Source organism: Bison bison, unplaced genomic scaffold (assembly GCF_000754665.1).
Source record: "Bison bison bison isolate TAMUID 2011002044 unplaced genomic scaffold, Bison_UMD1.0 scf7180017864352, whole genome shotgun sequence".
In the NCBI taxonomy this organism is placed as follows: Eukaryota; Metazoa; Chordata; class Mammalia; order Artiodactyla; family Bovidae; genus Bison; species Bison bison.
In genome coordinates, this window is record NW_011494924.1 from 4,999,947 (window position 1) to 5,013,901 (window position 13,955).

Sequence of the window (13,955 nt, forward strand, 5' to 3'; positions counted from 1 at the left end):
CATAGTGTCTCTGCCCTCCCCCCACCCCAAATTAACTGGTAAAAAGGAAAAGCATTATCTAACTCCTTTTTCAAATACAAAGTAGAAAACTCAGTAATCTGGACTTTTTTCCCCTAGCTGAAACCAAACATTCAGCTATTTGGAAATACCTGGGCAGTCATCTGAATTCTCTGCCTTCTATCTGGTGCGTCCGTAGGGAATGGCTGGCCTTACGGAGATGCATGCCTGAGGGTACAGCCCTCCATCGGAAAAGCTGGCAGTGCCCACCATCCGATCTGGAGCTCACCTGGGAGCAGCAGTGCCAGTTCTGCCCTGGTGTCTGCAGTGCTGGAAACTCAGGAACCATCATCTCCCTTTTCTCTGAAGGAGTGGGAATGAAGAATTTCCAGCTCGGTTCATCTTCTCCCTGTTCCTCCCCTTTAGGACAACCGCCTCATGCTGGATCCTAAATTTAAAGAATATGGATGTTTCCCTCTGGCCCGAGAGCTGGGGATTCTTATCAAAAGTGACATTTCAAAAGTGCCAGACTGGCCTCCTCCCTCTTTCCTGCTCATCCCTTATCACCCCTGCCTGTCTCCATCACTGTCTCCGCATCTCCAGATCTGTCTCCACTTCCTGCGTCTCTGGAGAGAAAGCATGAGCTCACTGTTTTCCAGCGAAAAACCAGATTTGGTCTTCTCGCCTCGTTTGCCTGTCAGGGCCTGGAGATGGATGGTGCTTCCACCCGCTGAAACTGTGCCCAGAGGAGCCACAGGCTTGTGCTTGGGGTGTTGGCACACCAGGGCGGGAGGCGGCCTTGGGGAAGGCAGTGACAACTTGGGGCTCTCCAGAAGGCTGTTAGGGCTGTGATAGGAATAAGGGAGCAGATTATTTACTACACCCCAAATGGTGATTTAGAGCCATACCTCACCTTCTCATACTTTCCCAAGCAGCCTGTCTCATGCTGGAAAAATACATGAGCAAACTGGGAAAAAGGGTGGCTGAAACCTTACCAGGGAGCCGGGTGCTGTGGGGTCAGCACGACGACACCTCGTTTTTTATTTCCTTTCGTGAGGATGTTACAATGTAATGACATTTAAGAATGTCTTGTTTAAAGCATCTGAAAAGACTCAGAGAGGGGGGAAAAGACATCCCGAATCTAGGAATGAGGAAGTGAGGATAAAAAGGTTGTGGATCCCACAGAAGATGAGGTGACCTTTAGCACAGAAGATGGTAAAATGTTAGAGGCTATGATGTTGAGTCAAGGGAGTTACATGGTAAGGTGATGGATGAGAAGAACGGAGTGGGTGAGCAGGAGTCAGGGGCGTGGAGACTGTGTTTTGCAGGGCGACTGGGGGACGTGGACACGGGTTGTAAACTCGGCAGGTGTGTGGTGATCACCCAGCAGGGAGGCTGCATTTCTATTCCTTGATGGAAGTGTTGGCTGCTAGAGGACGTGGAAGGATGGTGGGCAGCGTGGGAAGTAATTTCTTCTGTGGGGCCACCCTGTTTGTGAAAGGGGACCAGATGGTCAGAGGAGCTGTGATTTAGAGGTAGGGGTGCTGTGTCAATTTTTCAATAAAGGGGACCATGGGGATTCCGTGGACACAGACGAGCAGCCAGACTAGTGGGAGGCCTGGACAACTGTCCAAAGGGCCTACAAAGCAGACGTCGGGGGAGTGCTCAGCCAGGAGGCGGTGATGCCTAGGGACCAGTGCACAGCTCTGAGCTGACCTCATCCCCTGTGTAGGTACAGTTCCTAGATGAGTTGATGGGGTGAAGAGTGCAGATGGGGTCTCATGACATCCAGGTGCACTAGCTGCAGAAGAGGATCTGGGGCAAGGGGTTGGGGGCAGATTGGGAATGTGAATTCATGGCAGGCTACAGGGTCCCACCCAAGAGCTCTTAATGGTTTCATTTCTGATTGCAAGCTTCCCTGGTGACTCAGATGGTAAAGAATCTGCCTGCAATGCAGGAGACTCAAGTTTGATCCTTGGGTCAGGAAGATCCCTTGGAGAAGGAAGTGGCAACCCGCTCCAGTATTCTTGCCTGGGAAATCCCATGGACAGAGGAACCTGGCGAGACACACTCCATAGGGTTGCAAAGAGTCATATACGACTGAGCAACTAACACTTCCTCACTTTTTCACTTCTGATTACAAGCAAGTTTGTGGCGTGTGTGTGGGTGCACAGTTCTGCCCTCAACACCCATTCTGTTGAGAGATTTTAGTGATGACTTGGACGAGGCCAGAAGTGGCCCCACTGATGGAGTTTGTGGACTGATGTCTAATTTATGGAAGGACAGGCTCACCACCTAAACATTTCTTCAGGGGCCTGGAGCAAACAGGAGACCCTGCAGGAGGTAACAAACTAAACGACATAAAACAGCCCCAGATGAGAAAAACAACCAGCTGCTCAAGCCCATGCTGGCTAAGTAGCTTCTCTAGAGGAAAGCACATGGACCGTGTCCCCTGCCTGTGACCAGCCTGTGTCACAGCTGCTACAGCGCTCACAGGGAGCCGGGCTGTGGGCTCTGTCCCCGCAGGTGCGATCGTGGTCAGTGTCACCCTGGGAGAGATTCTGACATGTGCCTGGGCCTTGGGGTGACCAGCGTGGTGCTGGGTTCTGTGACCGTGGGCGCAGGACCTGAATGGCCTTGGCTGAAAGAAAAGGAGCCATGGGTGGGAGAGGTGTGAGAGCCGTCTTTAGATATGATGCTGCGCTGTGCTTAGTCGCTCAGTCGTGTCTGATTCTGCAACCCCACGGTCTGTAGCCCGCCAGGCCCCTCTGTCCATGGGATTCTCTAGGCAAGAATACTGGAGTGGGTTGCCATGCCCTCCTCCAGGGAATCTTCCAAACCCAGGGATCAAACCCAGGTCTCCCACACCAGGGAAGCTCATGAATACGGAAGTAGGTAGCCTATTGCTTCTCCAGTCCCAGGAATCTAACCGAAGTCTCCTGCATTGCAGGCCGATTCTTTACTAGCTGAGCTACCAGATATGGATGCGCTGTTATATGGGAGCAGGTGTGTCCCAGAGGTAGAACTGATAAATGAGCATTTCTCGAATGCTTACTCCAGAGCAGGTTTTACATAAGTTATCTCATTTCTTCCTCATCCATCTTAGGGGCTGAGCGCTATCATTATCTGCATTTGCAGATGAAGAAATGAGGTTCTGAGAGGCTGAGTGCCTTGCCCCAGGTCCCTGCTGCTGGGTGGCTTGTCCTGGGAGTGGGGTAGGGCTGTGGCCAAGTGCAGGGGCCGGTAGATGCATTCTCAGTCCCCTTCCACTGTGTCTAGAAGCTGTCTTCCGGCCAGCTCCTTAAGGGAGCACTGGAAGCAAACCTTCTTTCTTGTTCTGATAAGAGCAGCAAAGTCTGTAGAAGCTGGAAATCCCTGCACGTGGAAAAGTTTTGCTTTATTTCTGATGGAAAACCTTGGAGGGTCTCTTTCTTGCTGAAGAGCTTGACTTTTCCCAATTTCTCTTCATGAGCACACATAGTGTGGTGCTTAGGGAGTGTGGTAGGTGGATTTGCATGCCACCTGTGCCAGGAATAGCTCTGCATTCTCAGGCAGGAAACCTCCCTAAGCCTCTGTGTTCTCATCTGTGAAATGGGGACAGCAGCAGGCCTTAACTTTTACGATTAAATGAGATAATGTGGGATAAAATCCTCTGTACAGTACTTAACATGTAGAATGCATTCATTGAACATAAACTATTATTAAAATGAATTACTCTTGACCCATGAACAATGAGGTCAAGAGTAATTGACATCAACCCCCCAACGAGGGTTGTAAATCAACGAGGGTTGTGTAGTTGAAAATCAAGTATAACTTAGAGTCGGAGCATCTGTATATGCGACTCCTCTGTATCATTGATTGTAGTACTGTAGTCTTTCCACTGAAAAGGAAAATCTGAATAAGTGGACCCATGTAGCTCAAACCCATGTTGTTCAAGGGTCAACTGTATGACACTCAAAGCACCCTCTTGGCCAAAGATGAAAACCGCAAGCTCCCCTACCCTGAAGCATTTACTGTACACAGAAATACATGGTTAATATATAAGTAACTGTTACAACAGTAGCTGGCAGAAGTGTTGGGAGACAGACTCAGAAATGAGAGGGCTGCCCTCTGGAAGTAGGATTTTTAAGAATGCAATCCGTGCATGTGAGTCCAGAGGGCCCCCAGAACACGACTCCTAACAAACATTTATGAAACACTGAATGGAAAGGAATTAAATATTTAGGAGTCTGCCCATGAGTTGCATACAAAACAACATTAAAAGGCCACGCTGATACCACAAACACAAAAAAACAAAATACACCAAGTGGAATGTGTTTGAAAGCATTAAAAATAAAAAAGTAGGTAACACTTTTTCTTCAGTATGAAGAAAATAAAACATTCTTTCTTGCTGGGCCAGCAGCAGCTCTAAGCCTTGAAAATCCTTCAGCTCATAACATCTGGGAGGAGCAGGAGGTGCTGAAAATGAGCCGGGGGAGGTAGGGTGGGGAGGTTGGTTGCAGGAAGCTTTTGTGAAGAGCCGACTGAAATCACTTGTAAATATCGCTGCTCTCCCCAGCCCTCACCCCTTCTGCCAGGCCTGGGGATGTGGTCTTGTGGGATGTGGAAACTCCAGCTCTGTCTGCCCTCCTTGAACCCCTGGAACTTTGCTGGTTTGCTTCCCTCCCTTTTCATCAGGGACATGGTTTTGCTTCTAATCTCAAACCTTTCACCCGCTAAACTCCATCTCCGCTCTTACAGCGGCTAAAGAATTCGAGGTCGACAGTGCTGATAAATTGATAATGGCTTTCCTAATTGGTTAAAGGAGAATCTACCTGTCTCCTCTCCCTTCTAAGGTGTAATTTTAAACCGCCTCCCCTTTTTTTTTCTCTTTTTGGAGGAAATGCCCTTTATGGAAGGGATAAAGTCCAAGATTTAAAGCTTCAACCAGTTTCTTTTCTTTTTTTTTGAAGGTTGGCTTTCAGTTTTTTTCCAGTGTGTTCTTTCTACTTTTGACTTAATCTTTCCATTTATTAGGGCTGAACGATGATTGAGAACCGTCAGCTCGATGGATGAGACGGGTGTCAGAGTGAGAGGCTGAGAGCTCTTGCCATGGCGGCCTGGGGCCAGGACTGGTCAGCAGGGAAGACCCCAGTGTCCTAGGCGCTCTCGCCATTGGCATCAAGGGAGGAAGAGTGGCAGACAAGACATGGGTGATGTCCCCCCTGCCCGCTCTTCCTCGTCAGTGGATGTAAAGTTCCTCCACATACGAAGCTCTGTGGCTGCAAAATAATCCTTGTTTCTCATAAACCTCCTGCCATGGCATGGAATCATTACAGCTGTGGGTGTCTGAACCCACTGTGCTGACACCTGGACCCTGCCTTTTCTCCTTCTGGCTGGCTGGCTGGCTGGCTGGCTGGAGAGAAGGCCTTCATCTCTCTTAAACTCTCCCTTCCTTCAGTCACGTGAGAATAATACTGAATATGGGCTGAGAACAGTCAGAGAGGTAAAATCTGCCTCTCAAGGTTGTTGTGACCATGACGTGGGGGTAAAGTGAGTGTCCAAAGTCCTCACTGTCTGGAAGGCATGGAATAGATTTAGTTTTTTTAAAGAAGGAGCTCTGGGATGAAGGAAGCCTGTGGACTCTCAGCAGTGGTCCAGTAGTCCAGTGGGTGCTGGAATGTCAAGAAGAGCATTCCAGAGTTTCAATTTCAGTTCAGTTCAGTCACTCAGTCATGTCCAACTCTTTGTGACCCCAGGGACTGCAGCACGCCAGGCCTCCCTGTCCATCACAAACTCCCAGAGACTACTCAAACTCATGTCCATTGAGTCAGTGATGCCATCCAACCATCTCATCCTCTGTTGTCCCCTTCTCCTCCTGCCTTCAATCTTTCCCAGCATCAGTATATTTTCCAATGACTCATCTCTTTGCATCAGGTGGCCAAAGTATTGGAGTTTCGGCTTCAGCATCAGTCCTTCCAATGAATTTTCAGGACTGATTTCCTCATAGGATGGACTGATTGGATCTCCTTGCAGTCCAAGGGACTCTCAAGAGTCTTCTCCAACACCACAGTTCAAAAGCTTCAATTCGTTGGTGCTCAGCTTTCTTTATAGTCCAACTCTCACATCCATACATGGCTACTGGAAAAACCATAGCTTTGACTAGATGGACTTTTGTTGGCAAATTGATGTCTCTGCTTTTTAATATGCTAACTAAGTTGGTCATAGCTTTTCTTCCAAGGAGCAAGCATCTTTTAATTTCATGGCTGCAGTCACCATCTGCAGTGATTTTGGAGCCCCCCAAAGTAAAGTCTGTCACTGTTTCTATTGTTTCCCTATTTGTCATGAAGTGATGGGACCAGATACCATGATCTTCGTTTTCTGAATGTTGAGTTTTAAGCCAGTTTTTTCACTCTCCTCTTTCACTTTCATCAATAGTCTCTTTAGTTCTTCTTCCCTTTCTGCGATAAGGGTGGTATCATTTGCATATCTGAGGTTACTGATATTTCTCCTGGGAATCTTGATTCCAGCTTGTGCTTCTTCCAGCCCAGCGTTTCTCATGATGTACTCTGCATAGAAGTTAAAGAAACAGGGTGACAATATACAGCCTTGATGTACTCCTTTCCCGATTTGGAACCAGTCTATTGTTCCATGTTCAGTTCTAACTGTTGGTTCTTGACCTGCATACAGATTTCTTAGGACACAGGTCAGGTGGTCTGATATTCCCATCTCTTGAAGAATTTTCCACAGTTTGTTGTGATCCACAGTCAAAGGCTTTGGCATAGTCAATAAAGCAGAAGTAGATGTTTTTCTGGAACTTTCTTGCTTTTTTGATGATCCAGCAGATGTTGGCAATTTGATCTCTGGTTCCTCTGGCTTTGCAAAATCCAGCTTGAACATCTGGAAGTTCACAGTTCACATACTGCTGAAGCCTGGCTTGGAGAATTTTGAGCATTACTTTGCTGGCGTGTGAGATGAGTGCAATTGTGCGGTAGTTTGAACATTCTTTGGCATTGCTTTTCTTTGGGATTGGATTTCTTTGGGATTGGGAGTCAGAGTTTGGGTCCCCCTAAAACAGAGCTTGAGTCAGGGACTTTAGGGGGAGTTCCCAGGAAGGGAGGAAGGAGGGGGAGCCAATGGAGGGCGCAGCACTGAACTGGTTCCTGCTGTGAGTCTCAGTGTGGATCCCGGGGCCTCCCTCAGGGTAACTGTGCCAAGGGCACCTCGTGGTCATCCTCCAGGGGGCTGGGTGCTTGCTCTCTGGCTCTAACATCCTTGGTTGAGGGTCTCTCATGAGTATTGACTCCCCTGCACCCTGTGGGCTGCCCAGGAGGGCTGAGCGGACCGTGAGCTGTGAGGAGGCGGAAAGCTGGCTGCAGACTTGCTGTGGGTGCTGTTGGTGTGCCTGGGAGTCTGAGTGGGCTGAGAACAATGAATCTAGTCCTGTCCACAGAGACCCCAGACCAACTTCAGGGCCTCATGCACACACCTGAGCGGGCATTCGCCCCTGATGCTGCTTTGCTGGTGGCTCCCAGGTGTGCCTACAGGGAGGAGGCCAGCATGAACTTGAAGCCAACTACTTACTTCATCATGTAGACCATTCGATCAAAGAACAGACCCTGGTGTCTATTCCTCATTTATCCATAGATGTAGTGAGGGCTTTGTGTCAACCCTTGCCTGGCCCTGGGGGTAGAAATGCAAACAAAAGACCTGCGTTCTGATTCTGAGGAGTTCAACAGTTGAGTGGTAGAAACTGCTCTTTGAATAAAAAAAGGATTTGGGGGGTCAAAGGAGTCTGGAGAAGCCTGCATGCCACACCTGTCCCTTCTTAGGAATCACAGTTTAAGTGAAAAACTCTTAAGTCCTGCAGAAGTAAACCTTTTATAGATTGTTAATCCCAAGTTTTCCTAAACATCAATGCGTTTGACCATCTCACGCCCAGCCTGCATCACTCCACTTTTAAAGTGGGGACTGGAGAGGGGGTTCCCATGTTCTGGTTCTTTCTCAGGCCCACCCTGGTCAGCGCCAGATATGGTTGTGAAGTTGTGGGTTTCCCTTCACAGCACATCCCCCCGCCCCCATGAGCTGGGATCCTGTGCCTTTCTCAGCCTCTCTTCTCTAGGGGTGCCCTGCTGCTGAGGGTCCCTCTCGTCTAGTGAAAGTTGCCTAGTCGTGTCCGACTCTTTGTGACCCCATGGACTATACAGTGCATGGAATTCTCCAGGCTGGAATACTGAAATGTGGTAGTCTTTCCCGTTCTCCAGGGGATCTTCCCAACCCAGGGGTTGAACCCAGGTCACCCATATTGCAGGTGGATTCTTTACCAGCTGAGCCACAGTTGAAGCCCAGGAACACTGGAGTGGGTAGCCTATCCCTTCTCCAGTGGATCTTCCCAACCCAGGAATCAAACCGGGGTCGCCTGCTTTGCGGGTGGATTCTTTTCCAGTAGAGCTATGAGGGAAGCTCTCTAGTTTAAAGGAAAGGGATTTCAGGATCTCATCCATACCTAGGCGCAGGTGACTAGGGATGATCCCATTTGGACTGAGTTAGAAAGTGAAAGAAAGTGAAGTGGCTCAGTCGTGTCTGACTCTGTATTGTGTCTGACCCATAGACTGTAGTCTATCAGGCTTCTCCGTCCATGGAATTTTCCAGGCAAGAGTACTGGAGTGGGTTGCCATTTCCTTCTCCAGGGGATCTTCCTGACCCAGAAATTGAACTCTGGTCTCCTGCATTGTAGGCAGATGCTTTACCCTCTGAGCCACCAGGGAAGCAGAGTTTTAAAAATAGGGGCCTACGAAAATAGTGTCTGACCCAAAGGAATGACTCTCTAATGCGTGAATATAAGTTCTGTGGCACCTGTTTATGGGAGGTGATTCTAGATGGCATGGGGCTGAGTCCTAGCCCTGCCTCTAGAGTTTCCCTGCCTTAGAAGGTTTCTACTTACCATGAATAACTCTGGAGAAGTAGACTCCTGGAAACAACACCTTGCTGATTGTAGTCGCATGTGAAAGGAACCTCGCCTGTGGTTTCCTTGTAGGGTGGGATCAGAATCCGGAGTTCATCATGTGGGCCATCTCTTCCGCTCCCCTCCAGTCTGTTTCCTCATATGCCCAGCACATGTCAGGGTTCTGAGCTACAAGTCTCCTAGGGTTACGGCACATGAAATGTCTCTCTCTTCCTCTCCCCACCCCCCATGCCCCACCCCCTGCCTCTGTGTGTATGTAATGTGATGCAAACATTGCTGATATTATTTCTGGTTTCCTGTGGTCTTTCCCCCTTAGAGTAAGTAGTATTAAGCAGTGATTCATCATGACTGTGAGATTGGCCAGAGAGTTTGGGTTTTTCCATAAAACGTTAAGAAAAAGCCCCAGTGAACTTCTTAGCCAACCCAATAGTATTTATTGAGCACTTGCAGTGTGCAGGGACCACATCAGGACTTGACGTGAATTACCAGACTCATGCCTTGGGTCTTAAAGCATTTGAAATGGAGAGAAGAGATGAGAACTGTGTCCCCCTGTTCCTTGTTCCCGGGTCTCCCTTTGCCACCGAGGACTCAGAGAGGTGGAAGGGAAGTGGGGAGGTGCTCTTGTTGGACTAGGGGAAGCTGGAGTGATGATGTAGAAGGGGACAGGGCTGGATGCTTGCATTTGTCTTGAGTCCAGTTGAGTCCAGTTCCGTCTTTACCTGCTCGGAGCCTGGCCTGCCCTTTGACTTCTAGGTGGGTTCAGTTCTGGGGAGACTTAGCAGGAGGTGTGGGTGGGAGGAGTGAGAGATTGGGCATTTATATCCTGCCCCTCACACAGGTGGGCTGTACCCTCTCCTGGAGCCTGCATCACCTTCCTCCCAGGGCCCTCTTCTCTAGATTCCCATGATGGTCCCTGCTCTGCCTTGCCCAGCCTTGGGGTTGCCCCACCTCCTTGTGTTGCCAGCCCCAGGGCCCTGCCCCACCGTTGGCTGGTCCCTTTACACCCTATGCTCAGCTTTGTAAACTGACCACTTTGGAAACCCTCCTCAGTTACCTGTTTGGGTATCCTGTCTCCCTGGGACTCTGATGGTGGCTCAGATGGTAAAGAATCTGCCTGCAATGCAGGAGACCCTGATTCAATCCCTGGGTCAGGAAGATCTTCCTGGAGAAGGGAATGGCCACCCACTCCAGTATTCTTGCCTAGAGAATTCCATGGATGGAGGAACCTGGTGGGCTACATGGGGTTGCAAAGAGTCAAACATGACCGAGCAACTAACACTTTGGGACTTTGACACGCAGATCGGAGGGTCCTCAGCTCAGAAGGCAGGGCATGGCTGAAAGTATCAAGTCCCAAGGTGCCCACAGGAGGCACCCCCCAACCCCGATGCCTCACGGACGAGTTTTTTGGCCCCTCAGCTGAGGCTGCAGGAGGGGGAAGCTCCCCTCTCTGGGCTAGAATGCAGGAGTTGGGGAAGGTCACAGGCTTCTCTGTTACCTTCCACCGTCCTTCGCAGGAAAACCTGTTTGTGTTGGGAAGCCCACATTCTGGGCACACGTATTTGGTGCCCAGATGGCGCCTGTATTGACAAAAGCCCAGCACACTGACAGGACCTGCAGACACATGGGTAAATATTTTGCCTTTCTTCTTAGGCAATATTTGAGTCTTTCAAATTTAATTGCTGTCAAAGGCAGGATGCTTGCATCCCTGAGGCAAAGCAGATAGTGAGGGCCTCCAGCGGGGCTGTTGGGAAGTTCTCCAGCCAGGCTTCCTGGCCGGCTGCCCACCGCGCCTGTCCGTCAGCGTCTTTCTCTTGTTGAGTGTCAGGTGGGCAGGCTGGGGCTGAGGGAGGAAGCCTGGAACTTGTGGCCACTTGTTGCGTACGTTTTGAGGCTGAGAGAACCTGGTCCTAGCCAGGAAATCAGGTGCTTCTCTCAGATGCGAGTGACAGGCACTCATCCAGCTGTTACCAGCAGGATTCCATCTTGTGTCTTCCAAGCTGGGCCCACGGAGTATTTTGTTTGATCTCGAAATTATGGAGTGTAGGGTGGCTCCTAGTTTTCATGCCATCTTTGTGCAAATTAGGTGAAGGCAGCCTCTCTGACTGAGACATCCCCTGCATACCCCACCATGGTGCAGGTCTTCGCAAGCAGAGCAGCGGCTGTACTTCAGCGCGCAGGTACCCCTGAGAGGCATCCTTGTGCAGTGCGCAACCTGCTCAACTGTGTATGCCCCATGTGGTTGCTCATGATATTCCTGTAAAATGAATATTTTCCCTTTCTCCCTTATATCTCCCTCTCTTTCTTTTCTCTGTCTTTTTTCTACCCTGAAACCATTGACCTAGTTGTCCATTGGGTTACATTTACAAAGTGTGGTAAGAGGCTATTCTGTGTTCATATGTGATTGACAAGCCTCTCCTTACCTGGTCCAGACGGGAAAGAGGTATTTGCCAGAGGCTCCCAGAGTTCTGCAACAGTCACCTCCGTTTATTCATGACATTCTAATTTGCCTCCATTATTTTAATCCCTTGCATACAATAGAAGCAGTTGGATTCCTTACCCACTGAGATCTTATAAAGGACGCCTTGTATTATTCATGGCTTTCTTCAAAGCATAGGTTCTTGGTGCTCTTGTGCTGGGGGCCAGGGAGATAAAGATGAATGAATGAGACAAGTCCCTGCCCTCCAGAAACTAGTAATCCAGTGGAGGAGTGAGGCGTGTAAATAGATAAATCACAGCCCGTTGGTGTGCTGGCTGCAGCAGGCAACCCCATCAGGGAGGGGGAGAGGAGTGGGGCCATTGGATGCCTGCTGCTGGGTGCTGTCCTAGATGTGATCAGGGCTTCCCTGAGGAGCTGGAGGCCTGTACCTGGTGAAAGAAAGGTGGGGAGGAGAGGAGGGACAGAGTTGTGAGCGGATCCACCCTCCATGCAGCAGGGTGGGGAGGGCACCTGACTGGAGCCTAGGGTGTGTCCTGGTTGGGGCTAAGTGGGGGCTGGGACTTTCTGCCAGGAGTGTGGGGTTTATCCCCTGCGTGATAGACTGCATTTTCTTTCTATGGTACAGTCTGAGCGGCAGTATGGAGGGTGGCCTGACAGGAGAGATACTCCAATAAGGCGATCCTGGGTTCTGATCCTGGCCCTGCTCCTACCTTGGGCAAGTCACTTAATCTTCTTGAGCCTCCATTTTCTTATTTGTAAAATAGGGGTGAGGCGTATAATAGCACCTACTTAATTGGGTTATAGAAGGATTAGTAAGGCATTGTTCATAATAGAGTGTGCCACCAGTGGGACACACACGTATGTAAGTGTAAGTAAGTGTTAATTGCTCAGTCGTGTCTGACTCTTGGCGACCCCATGGCCTGTAGCCCACCAGACTCCTCTTTCCATGGGATTCTCCAGGTAAGAATACTGGAGTGGATATCCACTTCCTTCTGCAGGGGATCTTCCTGACCAGGGATGATGACACATATAGAAACCACAAATGGGTTATGGGGATGTGGCTACTTCGGCCCTTGGGAAGGCTGGACAGGGCCCAGCAGCCCACCCGGTGCCTTGCACACGTCTTTTCTATGTGCTTCAGGACATAGTTGGAAACCACTGGTCTACTAGGCACTTGGCAGGTCTCTCCTATCTTGTAAGTCCTCAGTCAGTGTGGCTGTTTGTTGAGATCGGTCATTGTGTTCTCGCAGCTATGATGGAGGGAGTGGGGACAGAGGGCAGGCAGGCTGGATTCCAGGGACATTTCTGACATAAAACTGTCAGAATTCGGTGACCAGTTGGATGCCAGGGAGGAGGGGCACCACTAGAGCCCCAGAAAGCCTTGGGATGGCCGTGGGCTTTGTGATATAGACTGGATGGGAACTGATGCTGTCAATGGAAATTGTTATATGAGATGTGAATGTGGGTTCTGGAAGCGGAGACTGTCAGGAAGACTGTTTTTTTCTAGAAGTGTAGCAGGTGAGGGAAGAAGGAAGACAGAGGTGGGGGGATATTGTGGGAGGGATGGTGGGCCCATGAGAGACTTCAGGATGTTTGTGGGCTAAGAGGACAGAAGCAGAGGAGCTGAGAAATTAAAAAGAGTACCTAACGCTTTCCTCAAAACTTTGCCTCTGGACAGCGTCTGTCCCATTGCAGGGGTGTCTCAGTGACTAGTAGTGGGCGGTCATCCAGACGTGATTTACAGTAAGGCACTGTCTAAATTACTGCACTCCACCTATTGCCAGGTTCCCTGCTGACAGTGAGCCAGGGGTCAGACAATTCAATCAGGTGCCACTACTTATAAACTGAAAATCAGTGGGGTGCAAAATGGATTACCATCAAAATCCATTCAGGTGCAAAACCAAAATTTAAAACCCCTAACCTTTAAAAATCACTCCTTTCCTGATTCTTCATGATGCCCTGACACTTGAGTTTTAATATCCTCCGGATAAGTAAGTGCCAATAGCAGAGCCTGCAGGAGACCAAGATCTCCTAATCTTGCTTGCCTTTTGAATTTGGCCAACCTGGTGGATTTATAAACTCACTCATTGGCAATTCTATTAGATTCTCGAAGGCGGCAGTTTTCAAACTCAAGTGTGCAACAGAATTACCTGGAGGGCCTAGTAAAATTCATATTGCAGGCTCTAGCTCGGGGGTTTTGATTCAGCAGGTGTGGGGTTAGGCCTGGGAAATGGCATTTCTAGCAGGTTCCCAGGGAATGCTGATGCTGTGGTCCTAGGGCTACCGTTTGAGAACCTCTGGCTCTGAGATATAGAACTATTTTCATAATCTGACTAGCAAAGCTTGCACTGATTGATAACAGCGTCTCAGAAAAGGTCCTAATTGGACCAGGCAATTGAGTGTGTCACGGGGCTTCGATTTTGTCCGAGAAATCTGAGAGGAGACTGGTTCAGGGAGGTGCAGGTGGAACGGAGTGCTTTGTGTTTAGAGGTGAGGCTGGTGGGGGCCATGGGATAGAGAAGACGGAAGAGGCCCCTCTAGCTCACCTTTCCACAGACAGCACGTGCCACGTGATTA

General features: G+C 49.5%; 1 protein-coding gene across 1 annotated transcript in view; it reads left to right on the plus strand.

The window, feature by feature from the left end:
* Positions 1–13,955, plus strand: part of TMEM178B (transmembrane protein 178B) — a 408,156-nt gene that overhangs the window by 118,372 nt on the left and 275,829 nt on the right. The gene's annotated exons all lie outside the window — the stretch shown is intronic.